Source organism: Sciurus carolinensis, chromosome 4 (assembly GCF_902686445.1).
Source record: "Sciurus carolinensis chromosome 4, mSciCar1.2, whole genome shotgun sequence".
In the NCBI taxonomy this organism is placed as follows: domain Eukaryota; kingdom Metazoa; phylum Chordata; class Mammalia; order Rodentia; family Sciuridae; genus Sciurus; species Sciurus carolinensis.
The window spans coordinates 41,007,354-41,027,053 of record NC_062216.1 but is presented as its reverse complement, the minus strand read 5'-3'; positions in this window follow the sequence as shown (position 1 = coordinate 41,027,053).

Genomic DNA, 19,700 nt, shown 5'->3' with positions numbered 1-19,700 from the left:
ATTTCCTATGTACAAATATGAACATATCACAGTGAATCTCACCATCATGTACATTCCTATGACACTAATTAAAAAAAAAATACAAGTAAATAGCAGAAAGATGCAATAGCATAAAGAAAGAGTAGAGGGGAGAGAACAGGAGGAGGGAGGAAGATTCGGGAAGGGGAAGTCCTGGGGACCAAATTAGAGCAAATTATGTTTCATGCTTTTATAATTACGACAAAATGAATCCTAATATTATGTGTAACTAAAAAGATCCAATAAAAAGAAAAAGATAAAAATAAAAGTAAAACATTAAATTTAAAATATCATGTTGACTTTTAAAATAACTTAAACTTCATAGTATCTACTATGACTTAAAATCCATAAAAAGTCTAATAAACATAATACAATATGCAAAGTGTTTTCTGAAAATAGTTAAAGCTTTAATACCAATATGCCAAACAATGAGACACAAAGAATGTTCAAACTCTTTACCTTTACTTGCCTGCTCATTATTAGTTCTCTATAAGAATATTTTCAAACTTAATACATTTTGAATTTTTCTCAATTTTTTTCTTTAATGGAGTTTAGCAACTTTTTAAGCAGTTTCTTAAGTGAATAGTTCTGACATGTGAAAACAATATCATAGGTAGATAGGTAGGTAGATAAACAGATACCTATATCTTTGAGATAAAAATATTTTTATTCCTGATTATAGCAGTGCAACCAACCATCTCATTTTGTAAGGGAACAATTTGTCTTTGCCAAATTAATTTCATTTTTTAATCATAAAATACTTGGTCTGAAAGCAGCTTATGCTGTTTTTCAAAGAGGGAAAATTTATTAACCATCAGTACTTTGCTTCTATAGTACTGTAAAATATTCTAAATCCTCAGATTTTAAGTCTATATTAAATAAAAGTGTGCGAACTGCACCTTTTATGGTGTAGCATGACAATTACCATGCAGAAATCTTGTCTTGGTTCCTGCAAATGATCATGGTTTTGAGGATAGCTGATCTGATTTAATTTTGGTTGTCTCAATCACAGAGTTCACTTTACGAATTGGGCTCAATAAAAATCTTACTTAAGAAATGGGAAGTTAAGTGGTTGAATTCCAATAACCTTCTGCCTTGGCTCATTGGGATTTTCTTTAGTTGGTTTCTATGCCTCTGGGAAACATCCTGAGCTAACAGTTGTCAAGCCAAGTGCAATAAGACTTGGCTATAAATTGCTGGAAATTGACTGCTTTTGAGTCCTCAAGGACAAGGTGAATAAAAAAGATTAGATTTCATAACTAGATTATAAGATTCCTATGGGAAATTTAAGATGTAGGAATTATAATCAATAGATTTTTTTTAGAAAGATTTATTCAGCTTTCCAAAAATATCTAAGATAAAATAACCAAACCTAGAAAAACAAGCCTAACCATTCCCTAAGATTGCATTCTATGGCAATTTTGAATATGGCACTGTTAAATATGGTTGATCTTTAAAATATTAGCTTCATAAAATTGATATATTTATCTCTCTGCTCTTGATTTACTCTTTTTTTATAAAAGAAACAAAGATATGAATTTATTTCTTAATTTTTATAAGAGGCTTATGAAGACATGAGATCTAAGGTACTTTTAGTAAGTAGAACCATTAAAAAATTTAAGTAGAACTATTAAAACTTGAAAAAACATTTCAAAATAAAATAAAATATACACAATACACAAAGTGACAATTTGGGGATAAAGTTAAATGCACAAAAAAACCTTATTTTAATTTTGTCAATATTTTTATGTCCTTGGTATCTAAGACATGATATGTAAGCAAAAAATTAGTTGAAAAAATATTTTAAGATCATAAAAATTATGAAACCTTGTAAGAGTATGGAATTTGGGATATCCAACTGTAATAACTAGTAAATAATATGAGGAAGATACAAATATATGATGAGAACCTTAAAAATATGATTGAAATAAATATCTGAAATTTATTTGTTAAAAAAATTTTAGAGACTTAAGGAGCATGTATTTCCAGTAATACAAACTAAAGGCAAAGACAATAAACCATGAAAGCCCAAAATAATAGTCCTGATCTAAAATATAGAAGCAATTTGCCAAATTATTTTAGTGAGGTTGTAATGCTTAATTACAACTCTTGTCTTCCAGAATTCTCTTCTATCTGTAATTCAGTCTGTAAGAAATTAATTTAACTTGAGCTTTTTTTAACTCATTAAATAAATTAAAGTCAATCTGTTCATTTATTTATTCTAGAAACATTTATTGAGAACCTACTATGTTCTACATACTGTCACAGCATTAAATCTGACAGAGTTTCTGTAGAAAAGTATAATATTTGTCAAAGGCAGAAACAGCTGTCTGATCATAGATGCACTGAAATAATAGAGATGCAAGAAAAAAGGGATATTATCTTTACTGGAGGTGATTTTCTTTTCCTTTTCTTCCAATAGATTCTAGGACTCTTTTCATAAATGTATACTACCCCAAAAAAATCAGGGATCCTAAATTGAAAAACCAGGCTAATAACAGTTACTTTAAAAAAAAAAGTACATTTCTTCAGAAATGTATAGGCATCATGGAATTATGCAGATGTCTTTATAACAGCCTCATAGCCCTGGACTTTAATCTCCTCATGGAAACTGTCTTTCAGAAGGACCGTTGAAGCACAACTTATTGCCTAGTTCAACATCTCTAGTTAATAGAGAAATGCAAATTGAAACAACTCTAAGATTCTATCTTACTCCAATTAGAATGACTATTATCAAGAACACAAACTATAATAGATGTTGGCATGGATGTAGGGAAAAAGTCACACTTTTACATTGCTGATGAAGTTGAAAATTGGTGCAGCCACTCTGGAAAGCAGTGTGGAGATTCCTCAGAAAACTTGGAAAGGACCCACCTTTTGACTCAGCTATCCCACTTGTTGGTTTATATCCAAAGGACTCAAAATTAGCATACTACAGTAACATGGTTACATCAATGCTTATAGCAGCTAGATTCACAATAACTAGATTATGGAACCAACCTAAATGACCTTCAACAGATGAATGGATAAAGAAACTGTAGTATATATACATAATGGAATATTATTCAGTCATAAAGAAGAATAATATTATGGCATTTGCAGGTAAATGGATGGAGTTGGAGAATATCATGCTAAGTGAAATAAGCCAATCCCAAAAAACAAAAGGTTGAATGTATTCCTTGATAAGTGGATGACGATATATAATGAGGGAGGGAGGCAGGGGCTGAGAGAAGAATGAAGGAACTTTACGTAGAGGGAAATGAGAGGGAGGAGGGGGTGGGGGTATGAAAAATCGTGGAATGAGACAGACATCATTATCCTATGTACATGTATGATTGCACAAAAGTATGAATCTACATAGTGCACAACCATAGAAATAAAAAGATGTACCCCATTTGTACACAACGAATCAAAGTACAGTCTGTAAGAAAAAAAAATAATTATAAACATGATTTGTGATTTGAGTGGTTTCCCCACATTTTCTTTATAAGTACACTCAGGACAGTGGTTCATGAGTACATTAAGAACAATGTTTAAAGAGAAAGTTATATCACCTGTATAACTCTTCACTGATATTTGCAATAAGGTTAATTGTAAATCCTCTCATTTTCTCCTTGAGGTACCAAGATACATTTATCTTCAAGAATTTAGTCAAGGAAGAAGCTTGTTACAGGAGGAAAAAAATAATCTCTGCTAAATAATAAATGAAAGATGTTCCTAGACCGACAATTAGAGGAAAAAAAAAAAATGGTTGTTATGTAAGTGCAGAACAAACCATTTAGAAACTTCTCCCTTACTTCAGTTCTAGAGTCTCATTTTGGACAATTTTGATTTATTTCCAAATTTCTTAATTTGTGATTTCCACATCTTCTTTCCTACCTTCAATAAGTTGTTCCTATCATTTCCTGATAAAATTCAATTTCCAAGAATAATGTGTAATTTTCACATAAACAGTAATTTTGTTGCCTGGGAAATGCTTTCATTGTATGCATAAATTTTATATACTGGGATAAAGTGGATACCAGGGTATTTTTTGCAAAATATTTTATATTAAAATAGAGATTAATCTTACCAATTTTAACAAAAAAAAAGAATTCCTTCAGAAAATTAGAATAATATATATAAGAACATATAAACTAGAAAAATTAATTTCTAGTAAAATTTTGAAAGAATCCTCAAGTATAATCATAGTTATTATCCCCATGCATTAGATTATGCAACATTGCATAGAAAAATATTTACTTTCCATGAGGACTGAAAGAGATTCTCTTTTCTAAGAATGTGCATTCTACAGGTTGCTTTGAAATGCAGTCAATGTCTATTAAAATTAAAAACATATAAATAAATATCTTTGATTTAACAATTTTACTCCTAGGAATCTATAACACAGAAATAAAGACTCAATTTTAGGGATTTATTATAAAAATACTTAATGCAGCATTATTTGTGGTGTTACAAACCTGAAAAAAATGTAAAGATCCTTATAAAGAGAAGAGCTGTGATGTATGCCCATCATAAAATATTATACAGCCACCAAAACAGAGTGAGTTAGAGGCATAACAGTTGACAAAAGACTCTCCATAATGCACTGTCAAGAAAACAGCTGAAAGCAGAGAAGTAGGGGTGAAATTTAAGATCCCTTCTAACAAGCAAATAGCCTCTATAAAGTCGGTGTATGTATGTTTCTACTTTGCACGTGACTGTGTGGGCATGGGGAAAGAAGAGAACCACATTTACTTAATACGGATGCTTCTCAATTTACTGTGGGGTTACACCCAATAAACCATCACAACTTGAAATACTGTAAGTCAAAAGTTCATTTAATCCGCATAACCTAACAAACAGCCTAGTTCAGGAACACAGCACTCTGTAGAGCACCAATTTTATAAAGTTTCTACAACGCGTATCACTTTCACGTCACTGAAATATTGATAAAGCCTAAGTTCAGCCATGATAAGCCAGGGATCATCTACACTAGCTAGCTACCTGGTACATGTTAATTCACGAAGGGAGAAATTTAGAAAAGAGAGCGAGGATTTAAAAAAAAAAAAAAAAACCACCACCCTCATGTACTTCTTCTCATTTGTCTAATAGTTTGTATATGTGTGGATAATTTTTTTCAAAAACAAAAGTTTTTTGAAGATCCTGAAAAAAAATACCACCAAAACGTTATCACTGAGTATGTGATCTTTATTTCCTTCCTTATTAAAAAGATAATAAATGTCTGACCCAGTAATTATATTTCCATAATCACACATTTAGATTGTTTCCATATATTTTCATACTAAAAGTAATGCTGCATTAAGCATTTTTGGTACATAAATGTCCATGTTTTGTAATTAAGTTGGAGATGATGAAATGAGTCAAGATTACTGCTTTGAAATAACAGAGAAAAATAAGTCTAAGTCTTATTGTTTTAGCTTCAGCAATTTTAAGATATCACAAAATGTTGATTGGAAATTTAATTTTAATATATCAAACTGCAATTTAAATAGATATACTATTTTCTATACATGAGAGGTATCAAAAAATTAGACCATGATAAGATCCCAAAATGCAAAAGTTCCATCCACTGCCTTAAATTTTTGTCTCATAAAGGAGACAATGAGGCAAGGAGAAACGTGGTCTTTCCGAGCTGCGTCCAAGTCACAGTCACCAACAGCCAAATCCTAAATAAAAAGATTCATTCTTTCCTCGTATTTTCTTTCTTTTAACATGGAGACTTTGGTCACAAATAGTCAGATAAGGAAACAAGAAGCACCTGAAGATCTTTAGCAATTTGTCTTCCTTCTTAGGGTTACAAACATAGCAGGTAACGATCTTTTTAAATTGCATCAAACCAATTCTAAGTGTTAAATCACTTTTAAAAAAGCCACCATTGAACCGGAAGACTCTCCTTTTTACTTTAAATGTCATCCTGCGCATTCCAGAATCCGGATGCAAGCATTTTGCTTGGGCAACTTATTGAACTTCTACTCTGAACATTTCAATGTCTGAGCTACAGTCACCAGATAAGATACCTTCTGAATCAGCCAGAAAATGTCTATCAAAAGAAAAGCCTGCCAGAGCTGAGAAAGGTCACTCTCTTTCTAACCTAACACCATTAATTTTGTTTTCTACCCCACATAGTAGTTCAATGAAAGGCAACACTGAATGGAGAAGAAACTTGAAATCGAATTTTTATTTCCTTTTACTCTCGAAGATATTTTCACTGGAGTGGAGAAGAGTGTTGGGTGGGAGTGGAGGTCTGGAAATAGGGATGCTATATAATTTTATAAAGGAGGAGAATGTAGGGTGGGGAACATAATGATAAGAATAATAGAACATGCTATAAATTAGCATGCTTAGAAAATATAGTCTCACATCTTCACGCTCTTTTATCTTCCTGTATTCTGTTTATCTGCTTTGGGGGAATTTATTCATTTAGGAATTAGGGCTATTGTGTTTCTAATGAAGACCACTTTTGTTGACTTCCTTATAAGACAGGGAAAATGTGGGCTGTTCTAAACTTTAATTCCACATAAGAGAACCCCAAGTCTCTAGTCAACCCTCAAAGTGGTGACGAGGAATAAGGTATAAATAAAAAGATCCATTATTTTGGCTGCATTGAGAAAGCCATTTATTCTCAACAAAAGGAAATAAAATGGAGTCCTTCAGTGCTCCAACCATACTGTGTGGTTGTTACTGTTTGTTTTTATCTCAGTATCCCACATACTACATAAACAGCAGGCACATGTTTCTGTGGGCATATGTTTGCAGAAATTGTTTAGCTACAAAAAACTGGTTTACCTTGAAAGTGGCTCAATAAATCTGCCCAAAAAGTGTTTTGGTGGCCTGAGACTGTCTGTTTTCCACCTTCCCTAAGTGTTGCACTGCCAATAGGACTGAAGATGGCCTGAGACTCCCCTCATGCCCCCTAACATGCTCAGATCACCACACCACTTTTAGTTGAAATAGTTTATTTGGGGTTAGTGTCACATTTTATCAGACGGATCAAACAAAGATATTTAGTTCATGTACTACCCCAGAGATTTTAATAGACTCAAGGAGTCTCAGTAGAATTATAACGAAAAGCATACTCTTTTTCTTTACTCATACATGCAACATGCAACCCTGAGTACTTCATCTCTGATCACCAAAATGTATGTGAGGGCTTTTTCTCACCAAAAGTCAATTGACTCTTCAGCAGACACCACTAGCTATCCACTAATTCAATTCAATTAGCATACTATCTACCTGGAGATAGAATCGGACCCCACAGGTTAAGGACTCAGTCCCAGAAATTGTCATCCTGCCTTCAGCTCCAGTTGAGACCTGTGCTTCTGAAGCACTGGTTATAACTTGGGGTTCCCATAACGATCTCTTCTGGGTCTATTAATTTGGTAAGTTGGCTCACAGATCATAAGAAAATACTTTACTTAATTGACACATTTATTACCAAGGATACAGATGAATAGCCGGATGGAGGTGATGAATAGGAAATGGCATGGGGGAAGAGATGTGGAAGTACCACATCCTCTAGGGACATGGAACTGTCCAGGCACCTCCATGTGTTCAGTTATCCAAAAGCTCTCCAATCTCCATCTTTACCTAGGCTGAACTGATTACATCATTGTCCATTGGGGATCACTCAACCTATGGAATCCCTTCCATCCCTTGAGGTTAGGGGATGGAAGTGAAGTGCTCTTCCCCTCTGACTGTGCTTTGATCTCTCTGGTGATCAGCCTCATCCTGAAGCTGTTTAAGGTGCCCCAGCCTACCACCAGCCATCTCCCCCCACAGACTGCACCAACACTTGTGGAGAACAAGGGAAGGATTCTTTTCACATCTCAAGGCAAATTGTCTCATATGCTATTTTACAGGAATCCATGCTTGTTCTAATCCAATCAGAAAAGCTATACAAATAAAAACATGTTTAAGGTAGTTTTATTAAATTAGAAAATAAATTGTATCTTGAAATATTTGATACTATTTAATATTGTGACATGTTATACAAAATATAGAATCCCCTGTGAAAATTTAAAATAGGAAAATCCAAATATTGAAACCAGTAAAAATAACCAAATGTTTTTTTTTAAAATATTGACAATAAAAAAGGAAAATAAACAGTCTTTTGATTTGTAGATATTTTTGATATTACATGATCAGGAGCATCTGACATGATTATTTATAGTACAGCAAGATTAAGCAGCAGTATGCTACCCTCATGAGTGATTTTAATCTTCATGAAAACACATTGACGTGATGATGTATCTCCATTTCACAGATGAGAAAGCTCTAGACAAGGGGAAAAGTGACTTTACGAAGGTTACATTGACAGCAACTTCAGATGCTCCTGTCTTGATGGCATTAGTATCCTCACCTCAGTTCAGGGGAAAAGCAACTATTTTTATATTCATCGCTAATTGTTAGTCTAACTGCTTCACTCTGCATGAGAGAGATGTTCTTAAGTCATTGAACTAATGCCCCAAGCTGCAGCCTGTGATGTGACCGGATTGCCCTTTCCTGGCTGCTTCCAGAATAAAGGACTGCCAAGGGATGTAAGTTGACATGGCACATTGGGGTGTCCTGACTAATTGTGAGATATAAAATGAGAGAGCAAATAATTTGTCACTAATAATATTTGAAGTGCTGGAATTTGCTTGTGTTTTACTTTTTAAAAACTATTAATTAAAGAAAAAAATTTTAAATGTTCCTATGAAGTAACTCATGGTCACTGATGTATTTAGGGGACACAGAGGAAACAATGAATAGCATTTGTGCATGCATCAAAAGAATCATGCACAAGACATTCAAAAGAAATGTATCACTTTTTAATGCAAATTGGCCTATATGTAAAGTTGAAGTCATTTGTTCCTTTGCAATGTATTTCTGCAGAAACCACCCATAAGGAGGAAGAGGAAGGTGGTGAGTGTAGATTCTGTGCACTTGACTACTGTCAAAATCTTTCCTAGACACTGGAGGAGGCAGCAGACCTTCCCTGTTTGTTCTGCTTATCAATCGAACCAGGAAAGCTAGCAGATGAGTCTTTATGAGAATAAGACCAGAACTGAAATTTTCAGCAGAGGGACTGAAAACATGAAAAACAAAACAAACAAACAAACAAAAAAAACCCACAAAAATGTAATTCAACATCATACATACTGAGAACTAGAGGCAATGGATATTTTGAATTGTGAGTGCATAAATTATGACAATATGAGTTTAAATGGGTAAAGGAAGTCAAGGGGCATTGCAAGCTGCCCCTATAGAACATGGCTATGAATTGCTCTTCTTTCCTAAGAGTTTTTGCAAACAGCACATCAACAGAACATAGGTTACTCTGTGAACTTAAAACCTGCTCAACAAATATTTAACATATTTTATACACATTTGGTTACTTTCAAATCAGGGAGAAATATAGACATAAAACCATGGTATAATTATCCTTGAATTCATATTATTAGAACTTTTGCAAATTGAGAACTATAAATGAAATCCTTTTTAAACAAGAGATATAATACATTTCAGTATTTACTAAAATTAATTGTCTATTCCCTCACCATCGCCAAGTAGACCATTTGGTTTCCAACTGAGCTGAACCAAGAATTATCTGAGAGTCTTTTTAAAATACAAATTTCAAAGCACATCCCAAACTAGTGCATTAGAACATCTGTAGTCATTGTCTGAAAAACTCTTAAGATTTTTGCCAAATGCTCTTTTGGGTCAGAGGCAGCTCATCAGAATATCTTAAATATCTTCTACTTTTTAACATCGTCTTGTCACAGTTCATCATTCTTGAAATATTGCTATTGTCTTGAAGTTAGATTTTTCATCCAGATAATCATTTTTCTAGATATTCCAACTTCTAAACTCTTCATCATTCTAATTTGCATTAGAAGACAAATTGTAAACAAAGCCATAAATTGGCAGCATCATAGTAAAGTAGAAAATAACAAGTATGACAATTGGAAAAGAAGAAATAAATTAATATTACTTGAAAATAATATTGGTATTTACTTTGAAAGCCAAGAGAATTAATGGAAACCTCTATATACAAAGTAGAATATTTTCTCTATTATGATCCTAACCATCAAGATTGGGCTTTGGCACTGTTTTATTTTTGAAACATTGGTATGTAGATTTCTAAAAGAAGAGATACATTAAATAAAAATAAATCTTGTTGGCTGGACATTGTACTAAGAACTTTATACTTAAGAAAACCAAGACTGGGAGAGGTTAAACAATTTGCCAGAGATCACAAAGCTAATGACTGCTGGACCCATGATTTGAACTCAGGTCAGACAGGCTCTGAAGTCACACTGGAAGCAGTTAACTGTATAACTTTTTGTAAAGAACTTGAACTCTTCACAAAATTGTTTTCTCATTTTCCAAGTGTTTTCCTATTAGTTTCAAAGAAAGCATGTTGTTCATACCAGTAGAATAGCTATGGTAAAGTAGAGTAAAAAAATTAATAAAAACCATTTTATAGGACTTGGTAAATTTTTTGTAATGCAGTTGAAATCCCTTCTCAGTCTAAATTTATTTGTTCTTTGAAATACTAGAAAAATAAGCTCTTTTTGACCTTATTAAAACTATGACCCATAATATGATTCATATAGCATTCAGGAAACAAAAGTAATAATTCTTGGACATATGAAATAATCTTTCTTAACCTGAAATTCCTCTACATCAACATGAATTTTATTTTCTTTTAGTATAATGAATTTTAAATATACCTATGCATTCCTGCAGTGATTTGTAATAACACTTCTGTATCAGATATCTATTGCTATGTAACAAATTACACTGCAAATATATGTATATATATATATGTATACATATATATAATTTTTTAGAAAAAAGTCAGTGGTCCTGTAGGTCTCACCTGGGCTTGCTCCAACAGCAGCCATTAACAGGCAGCATGGCTGGAAGGTAAGGCTTTCAGTGGGTTTCCCTCCTATTTCTGAGCCTGTTTGAAGACTGCAATGGTTGAGACAATTGGTCCTTTCTCTCTATGTGGTCTTTCATTCTAGGGTCCTTCACAAACTTCAGCAACATTCCAAGAACAGAAGACAAAAGCCACAGGACATTCTGATACTGGAGCTTGGAAGTCATGCAATGTTATAGATAATAAAACAACTTTACGAGAGCAAACAAATTCAAGGGGTAGGAAAGTATTTTTCACCTCTTGATAGGGAGAGCTGAGAAGGGGTTGTGGTCATGTTTAGTGGATCACACTTGAAACAGAGTACCCACAAATACAGGGCACTGCAGTGATATCCATGATCACACGAGAGGCAGGCAGTACTGAAAAAAGAACGCAGAACTTAGAGATCAAACACAGGGCACCAAGTCTAATTTTTCCACTGAATGGGCAATTTCAAGCAAAGACTTCAACCCTTTAAACTTTAAACTTTCTTTTCTTCAGCTCTAAAATAAATCTCCTTCACAGGGTGGTGGTGATGACTAAATAAGATTACATATACAAAAGCATTTTATAATGTGTCAAGTAGTAAATTAATATGGATTATTATATAAATGAGAAGGTGGAAAATTTAATTTTGTTAACTGGCTTCTTAGGATATCTTAGGAGAGAAATTTTCCTTGGTCCATGGTATTTAGCTGTTTGTGTGAAATATTTTCATGAGCCATCAAATGGAAAAGTGGGATCTGAATTGAATGCTCAGATCTTAAGAAGTGACTACTGGACTCTCTATGCATTATTATTGAGAATGTATTTCATTTTGTTCTTTACAGGATAAAGGGAGGGAAGGAAAAGAGAGGCCAGGGCAAAGGTTCCCACAGAGTGAGAGGGAACAGAAGGGAAAGCAGGACACGGAATGACAGGACTATGCACAGCGTGAGTCCTCTGAACATGATATGCTGTATTACTCATGGTAAAGTGCACTGATTTCATTGAATGCTTTTTGAATGTGGACTTTTTTTAATGAGTAATTTTTTTTTTCTCATTATGGTTGGATGAGATAAAACAGAAACAATACCCAGAGCCTCAAGAGTCAGGTAGAATAGACCTTGAGAATTATGTTCATTGTAATTCACAGAAATCACAATGAAAGCATTAGGTAGATACAAGCTGTGAAACTGGTTGTTTCACACTAAAATAATGTTTTCACCAAAGGCCAGTTTTACCAGATGACTGTTAAATTAAATCTCAACAAATCCGAGGAAGATTTGCTTAATTGCTTTGGGATCTAATTTCCAAACCATTGATTCAATTAAATAAGAGGCTATAGTTTCACCTTTTTTTTTTTTTTTGAGTTAAATTTATGATGGCTTTTGTTTTAAAAAATGATATAAACTTTCTGGATTGTAGAAGAGTGTCAGTATTTTGTCTTTCTCAACCAGAACTGAGAATAAAATTCCAGTTTGGAATACAACCCAAACTTAATTATCCTTCAGAAGACCAGATCCACGTGTATCATATTGGTACTGCTAAAATTTGCAGTTGTCGCTGTGACTAAGACAGGTCTCACTCACTGGCTGACACTGAGTTACAGAGCACTGAGGCTTGCAGAGAAAAGCAAATACAAGTTTTATTGGCACAAAGAGAGTAACAGTGCAAACTAATGACTTCTGTCCCTTTAAATTATGGCTGGCGGGGGTTTGATTCAGCAAGACAATCTCCTTGAAAAAGCCCATCAACATCATCTCAACTGCCATAAGCACCAGCATCACTTTGGCCCCCGTCCTGCTTCAGCAGGGCCATGTCTGAAGGCATGTTTATGCCTTTGACTTTGAACTAAGTTTTAACTGAAATATTGCAAGGTTTGCAATGGATGGGAGACTTCTTTATTTTTTTCACTGATTTTTTTTTTTAATTTTTAGGTCAAATTTGTGAAATTTTCTCTAAAACTAATGGTGGCTGTAAATTCCAAACTACTCAGAGATCAAATGTCATAAATAAAACCGAGTGCAACTTTGGTTCTCATCCTGGAAACTTCCAGGTTTCCAAGTTGTCACACAGATCCTTAGATACGACAATGATGTGCCCCAACTCCAGTACCCTGATTTCCATTCTCATATTTTCCCTGCTTCTTCCTCTAAGTTCCTTAATTTCCCTTGTAATTTATTTGATGTCCCCTCCATTGGGAGTTCCCTTAGGTTATAGTTCAACCAAACTTTTGAACTATTTTAAAACAGCATGTGCATGACTTATGTTGACACAGCGTCAATTTTGAAGTAAACTTTTTCACTCTGGGTGTGGCGTTGACAAAGCTTTCACATTTAGGAGAAATTTTCTAAGCCGTCAGCCAATGAAAAAGGAAGTGGGAATTCATTCATGGCCATGTCTGGGTTATAATACCTCCAAGCCCTCACTATCTTTGCTGGAATTGTTACAATCCCCAGGACTTTTGCATCACCTGTTCTGGGCAGACACCCTCTATGTCACACTTTTGTTCTGGTTTCATCTGTTTGATATCCACTTTTTTAATGAAGATGCTGAACAGAGGCAGGGTCAGTGATGTTTTTGCAGGGAGTGGCCCCATGAGAATTCCATTTTGGTACCCAGGGGACTGGCTTCTATGCCATGAAGCTGTCCCACCCTGGGCTTGGGCCTGCCTTCATTACCAGGGCCTGGCCTAGCACCTCTTATACCAGAGTCTCACAGGTGCTCATAAAAATAGAGCCTTTAATCTTCAGACCCTTGCTCCCAATCCCTTATATGCAATTGAGAGAAAAAGGAATATGTGTCTCAGAAACACACTTTTTGGACTCAGAACGATCTCAATACTTTCTTTTGAAAAAATGAAAGCTCTCTTAAGGGAATGAAATGAAATGTAACTCAGTGGGATACACATACACTGTTTTCTATTATTATATAGAGAAATTTCTTCCTTGAGACCAGAGCATTTCAGAAAGATGTCTTTCTTGTTTTGGTCTCTAAGGTATTTATGCATTCCTGTGGACCTTGTTGTGGGACACATCCCTCTCCTCCCTCAGAAGCAGAGTCTTCTCTTCGTAGCTCTCTTCAAGTCTTTGATTCTTGTAAGATAGAAATCTTCCTCCTTCTCCTCCTCCTCCTCTTCCTTCCCTCCTCCTCCTCCTCCTCTCCTCCTTCTCCCTCTCCCCTTCCTCTTGTTCCTCTTCCTCCTCCTCCTCCTCCTCCTTCTTCTTCTTCCTGTTTCTTTCTTGCTTTTTTTTTTTTGTTTTGTTTTGTTTTTTTTTTTTTTTGCTACCATATTAATGTTTAAAATCCTTAAGGCCATATTTCAGTCAGAACTCAAGCCCAGTGAGTTGAGAGTGAGCTTCTTTTGATTTTAGCAACTTCTGCAAGAACCAAGCAACTTGTCTAGAAGTGGAAACTGAGGCTTCATTAATAGAGACTGCCCTATACACTTTTGGATCCTCCCAACAACTACACCAGACAAATCCTAGATCCCACTCTAAGGAGTACTGAGGACAGAGGCAGCTTTACAATGGGAAAGTGGAGGTCAGCTGGAGAGTAAGGAATCTTTTGTCTTATTCAAGTCCAAGAATATCTTTAGCAGTCCTTACTTTGTCTACCAGTTCTTGTAGGCTGCTGCAGAGGTTTCTGCAGCTGTATCATCTCCACTGCTTGTTGGAACCAGGAAGGGGAATGCAGCTGTTCTTTCATGGTAACTAACATACTCACTGTCATCTTCTGCCTGACTTCTCCCATTCTCAGAGTAATAGATCCAGGTATCTTGTTGTCCTTTAAGAACTCAACTCCATGTTCTCATGTGAGGCAAAATTAATTTTGTTCTGTTAAACCACCACCACCTGCAGAGTCTGAACTTCTGTACAATTGTGTGATAACTGTCTGACATTCCACTAGGATATTTAGCTAAATTATTCATGAAAATAATTTTAAGACCTTTATGCCACGTTCTCTCTTTTTGGCTTTAAAACAGTTATGGTATCAAGCACTTTCAAATTAGTACATTAATATGTACAAAGAAAAGGGTTTTCTTCCTTTTCGCCTCTGCGATGATGCTTTTTATGTGGCTCACGTGCACCAGGCAGGAGACCTGTGGAGTTATAACAGTTACAGAGGAGGAGTTAAAAATGTAATGCTTTATCCTCTGTGAGACATTGAGCTGTCAGAGGGCAAAGCATTCAATAGAATTAAGTAGAACTAAGTGCCTCCTTTTTATTTTAATTCAGTGACCAGAAAAACAGGAAAAAAGAACAAGATAAAAGACAGAGGGCAAATCTATATGTCATCAACCAAAAATAGAGAGGTCATTATATATCCAAGTACTTGAATTGCTTCTTTTATTTTAGTGGTTATTTTCCCACCTCTTCTTGTACACATCTAATGCTAAAATTAGTCTTTAAATTGTTTCATGCAGATCCAATGTAAATTAGGTAAAAACTGATGAAAAAAAAAGAATGTTGACTTGTGTATAATTTTTACATCTTTAAGTGCTGTATTTTTAGGCAATGTTACACCAAATATTAGTCATGATTATTTCTCATGTGGATATGATGCAGGGACAGAATTTTTTTTTGCCATTTTTCTTTAGTTCTGGTGACAGGTGAACCTCAGTTCTAATCCTTTTTTTCTGCCAACAACTCATTTCCACAACTTTTAAAACTGAATACATTTTAAGAATAAAAACTTCACAAGAGTTTTTATTATTGCATATTTTCTGAGATTAGAGTCAATCTGCTGGGAGGAATGTTCTGAGATTTTCAAAGCAACAATATGAGAACAAAGAAGTTCTTCATATATAATCCAAAAAATAAAAGTCTCATCAGCATAAATAGATGTATGTGTACATCTCTCTATATATCCATTAATGATATATAATTCATTTACATGCATTTATGCATATATGTGTGTCTGTATGTACACAATTTCAGGTCCAATAATACAAGTTGATTTAAGGTTCATATTTTCCTTACAGAAAGATGTTGAATGCCACCTAGTAAATGTGTAAGAATTTCTGGAACTGGAAAATCATTTTAAAAACCATCATTAAAGATTAGTTCAGACATAAATCATTAATAGGTATTAAATCCAGACAACATTTTGATAGAAGTAGGATATTTGCATGGACTTAAAAGTGTCCTCATATGGATCCCTTGTTAGTTGAATGGGAAAATATGATACACAGTGGAGAGATGGGATAACATCTTGATAAAGTGATGAACAGTAATATCACTAATGAGAGATGTGGAATCATCTTCTTCTAGATTTGATAATGGCCAGGAATTCATAGTCTGAATCTAATTGTGGAAAAGAACCAGACAAACCCAAAGGAACATTCTATTTTAAGTAAAGTCACAGAAGACAAAGAATTCTGTGGAAATATTCTTAGTTATTCTAGATTAAAAGAGAATAAAGAGATGTGAAAACTAACTATAATATCTGGTCTTTAGATTAGATTCCCATAATGAAGGGGGAAAGTGCTATAAATTACATTTACAGGTCATTTGCCAAAATTAGAACAGTAAAGGTAGACGCCTTTTTGCGGGTATGATTTGAGTATGTTCCTCAAATGTTCTTGTGCAGGATGTTTGGTTCAATGTTGTGATGTGAGAGGTACCAAAGTCCTTAACAGGTGGAGTCACTGGGACATTACCTTTTGAAGGAATAAATGTAAATCTTGTGGGACCTGGTTCTCACTAGAATGTTGTTATAAAGAATAATACTCTGGCCACACTATGTAGTTTTCCATCTTGCCATGTGATCCCTCTCACACCCATTTCTCCATGATGCCACCTACTGTGTGACTTTCATCAGGACTGAACAGATGCTGGCACCATGCTTTTGGAGCTCCAGAACTAACAGCTAAATAAGCTTCTTTTCTTTATGAATTACCAAGCCTTGGGTATCTTGTTATGGCAAAGGAAAATGGACTAAGACAGTAGATTAAACTAAAATATCATATTAATGCTAAATTTTCTGATGTTAAGAAGTATAAGTTGGTTCTGTTAGAGAATATCCTGTATGCTATAAAATATGCATCATGCAAATATTCAGGGAGAAAGAAGAACAAAATGGAAAATGAAAACGATAAAAATAGATCAACTTTTGGTTCCACATGAAAAGCACTTGGAAGTCACCACTCCATCCTAATAACAAGTAAAAGAATTTTTAAAAAAATTGAAAATTCCACAGCTATGTTTAAATCTACAAGGGAAATAAGGTCACAGTTCAAACCAGAGTCCCTCCCAAATGGAAACAGATGGCAGAGACAGAAAATCACAATATTAGGGAGCAAATTCTTTGCAGCAACTAGTTTCAAAGAAAGAAACCCCAAATTATAATTAATGAATTGCTGGCGGGCAGGCGTGGATGATTGTATCAAGGATTTCAGGGGTCCCAGACATGAGGACCCTCCACACTTCTGTGTGTTTTACCTTCAGGAGGTAGATCAGGTTATCTCAGTAAATATCGGGGAAAAATAATCTTAAACTTCCAGCAAGAATAGGGGAAAAGGAATTATTTTGCAATCTCCCATAACGTTGTGTTCTTCCTATGAGAAACAAGGTAAGCACATTCTAATTTTGTGGGGTTTTATTAGAGCCAACCGATCTCAGGGAGAGGACAAGCTCCACTCCATTCTCCCTGGGCTTCCCCAAGGGAGAAAAAAATGCCCAACTCCAGGCCACCACTTTCTGTCTACTTAAAAGTAGACTTCACTTAGTGTGAAGTCTATAGTCTGGAAGTGTAAGCTCACCCCAAACACCGAGACCCAATCATTGGACGGCAGAACAGTTCTTCTCCTTGATCCCCATGCCACAATATGTTAAAGGCCATTTACAGAAGCTCTTCTACTCAGGACACCATATCTGACTACCTAAAAGCAAACAAAGGAAAACAAAACAAAAGTAAAAACTAACTCTCAAACTTTTAAAAGACTATGAATAGTGTGCTAAGATCATCCTGAAAGAACAGACAAGCGATGTAAGCACACAGATAGAAATCCTAAAAACCAAAAAGAAATGCTAGAGATTGAGATCACTGAGACAGAAGTGAAGGATGACATTGATGGGTTTATTAGAGGACTTGAAACAGCTCGGGAGAAATTTTCAGAACTTGAGGATATATTAATAGAAGCCTTCGAAACTAAAAAGCAAAGAAAACCAAGAGCGATGAGTTGAAAAGAACAAAATATTCAAGAACTGTGGGGTAACTACAAAAAGGGTAACAATTTTATAATAAGAACACAAATCAGGAGAAGAGATAGGAGTTGGAAAAAAATTGAAATAATAGTGACTGAACTTTTCCCCAAAATTAATGTCAGGAACCAAACTACAGGTCCAAGAAACTCAGAGGATACAAAGTAGGATTACGGAAACAAACAAACAAACAAACAAACAAATAGAAGACCCCAAACAACATGCAGGTGTATCATTTGAGAATCACTGGAAATCAAAGATGAAGAGAAATTTCAAAAAGAAGCCAGAGGGAAAATGCCTACCTCTAGAGGACCAAAGATGAGAATTAAATCAACTTTTACTCAGAAGTCGTGCCAGCAAGAAGAGAGTAGAGTGAAATGCTTGAAGTATTGAGAGATAAATCACCAACTTAGAATTCTGTATGTTTTAAAATTACCCTTCAAAAGTGAAGGGAAAATGGAGACTTTTTCAGAGAAATTCAAATGGAGAGAACTTGTTGCCAGTAAACCTACACCTAAAGAAATTCTAAGTGAAGTTTAGAATTTGTAGATCAGATATTATTGTGTACATAAAGGAAGAAAAGGCACGGAAGAAGAAATTAGTCAAATCAAAACTTGTAATGTTTTTTTCTTAGTTAATCCAAAAGATGCCAATTTGCTCAAAATAACTGCGATAATATATTTTATAATATATTTTCATGTATCTATGTTATGCATATACATAAAACCATGTATTCACATAAGTGAAATGAATCACTGCAATGATGTAGGAATGAAAGAAAGAATTAGGGGTATTTTATTATTAGTTACTCACAATACTTGTGAGATAGAACAGTGCTGTTTAAATCTGGGCCTGTATCAGTTGTAAACTTGAAGGAGAGCAAATAGACTCAGATAAAATGCTCAAGTAAAGCCATGAAAGTTAGAAAAAGAATAAAGGGGAAAAAAAAACATAGAAAATAGTAAAAGTAGGTTGCTGTCAATCCCACTATATCTTTAATCACTTTGAAAATTAATAGCTAAATGCATCAATTTAAAGTCAGATTGTCAGATGGGGGAAAAACAAAAAGAACACCAACACCCAAATGTATGTTATCTACAAGAAACTCCCCTTAAGTAGACATAGACAGATTAAAAGTAAATGAGTGGAGGATGTCTTTTCCTCTGGAAATGGCCCACATTCCCCCTTGAATGGTTATTCCCCAAATAGTATGAATGTCCATCATGCGCAACCATAGAAACAAAATGGTGTACCCCATTTGTATACAATGAATCAAAATGCAGTCTGTAAAAATTTTAAAAAAGGAATAAACACAACTTTAAGTTAAAAAATATATGTTTAAAAAAATATGTATCTACTTTCCTAAATAAACCTTTGCCTATGCCTGTAGGCAGGGGAAGTAAATGGGTAAAGAAATATGCACTAGTGTTAATCAAAGAAACCAGGAGTAGCCATATTAATATTAGATGATGAGAAAGGGTTCAGTTTTTCAGGAAGATGGAACAATCCTGAACATTTATGGACTTAAAAACAGAGCATCTAGATAGAGAGGCAAAAACTAAAAGAAGCACAAGGAGAAATACATG